Genomic DNA, 1294 nt, shown 5'->3' with positions numbered 1-1294 from the left:
CCCCCGGCGGGGAGGGCGGTACGGAGCCCTCCCCCCGCCCAGGCAGGCTCCGGCGGGGCTCGCACCGGCCGGCGGCGGGCGCGGGTGCTCGCAGGCTCCCGGAAGCTGGGCGAGCCGGGCGGGGAGGCTGAGCGCTCCCCGGGGCCCCCGCCCGCAGCCCTCCGCCCTGGAATCCGCTTCTGGGCTGGGGGCTCCTCGCCCCTGGGGCTCCCGCGCCGGGCCTCGGAGGGCTCCTGGTCCGGGGAGAGGGGGTCAGTCGGCCCGGCGGCGGCTCCGGCGAACTCGCTGCCCGGTGAGGGCACCCCGGGCGCCGCCAGAAAAGTTCCGAGGGAGCTGGAAATTCTGGGCACGAGGGCTCCCTAAAAAGCTTAATCGGGGGAGGTGTGAAGGAGGGTACGGGGCAGAGCTGTCCCGGAGTGACAGAGGTACGTTGGGGCATCCTGTGTGTGTATTTATTTGACGTTAACAGGTATCCGTGGTGAGTCAGGAATTGGTGGTAGCAGACAAAAGGAAAGCACCCTGTGCATAGCTGCAGCGGGAATGGGATAATAAAGTTGTACATTACTCAAGATACTTACTTCTAACTTACAAAGCGCCATCCTTATTTTATTGAAGCTAGAGAAAAGTTTTGGATTTTTAATTATGGAGCTGGAAGCTCAGATTCTTGGTCTTTCTAATAAGAGGCATGTAACAGTTTGAACAAGGTTGTTAAATTGTTGCAGGATAGCTTCCTCTTTGTTGAATTATAGCAACTGCAGTTTCACTATGATGAGTTTGGTTCTTAGTAATACGGATTTTAGTGAAGAGTGTTACAAGCATTTTTAGTGTAATACTCACTTCTAAACTGGGATTTCCACATAGGTAGGCTTGTCTTTTTTTAGGAGTTGGCACATTCCGATTATTTACGTGATTTACAAAAATTAAAAGGTCGTTCTTTGTCCCCAGTGTCTTTACCAAATTGAGAGTCCGGGGAATGTTTATTTGTGGTAACAATAAAGCATCTTCAGAAGGGTGAGTAGTACTTGTGCGTAGAGTACTATAACTATGCTCACTTTAGATTATTAAAATGCAAATACCAAAGATCTGCAGAGTATTTCAGAAAGCATGCTTCCAGTATTTTAGGAGATACAACTCAAAAGTTTTGTGCAACACATTGAGTGTTTTTAACTTCAAGAGCTAGTACTTTACCAAGGACTCGCTTTAAGATTGTTATATCAGAAATTGTACATTTCTTCTTGTGGAGTTTCCTTTATCAAAAAAGAAAACCCAGATGAAAAATACTTCTCTTTTTTTT

The 1294-nt window shown here is 49.1% G+C and overlaps 1 protein-coding gene across 4 annotated transcripts in view; it reads left to right on the top strand.

The window, feature by feature from the left end:
- The first annotated feature begins 298 nt into the window (after positions 1 to 298).
- EZH2 (enhancer of zeste 2 polycomb repressive complex 2 subunit) overlaps positions 299 to 1294 on the top strand; it is a 60538-nt gene continuing 59542 nt past the window's right edge. For 2 of the 4 annotated variants that reach the window (XM_014946974.1, XM_014946972.1), the window contains exon 1: positions 997 to 1011. The gene's annotated coding sequence lies outside the window, so the exon portion shown is untranslated. Of the gene's footprint in view, positions 426 to 995; positions 1012 to 1294 lie in introns of those variants that run through there. The other 2 variants (XM_014946975.1, XM_014946973.1) reach the window with 2 other exon arrangements.

The sequence above is a fragment of the Calidris pugnax genome, unplaced genomic scaffold (genome assembly GCF_001431845.1).
Source record: "Calidris pugnax isolate Ruff unplaced genomic scaffold, ASM143184v1 scaffold71, whole genome shotgun sequence".
Lineage (NCBI taxonomy): Eukaryota > Metazoa > Chordata > Aves > Charadriiformes > Scolopacidae > Calidris > Calidris pugnax.
Note: the sequence above shows the minus strand (reverse complement) of the source record. Positions and strands in the feature narration are given on the sequence as shown.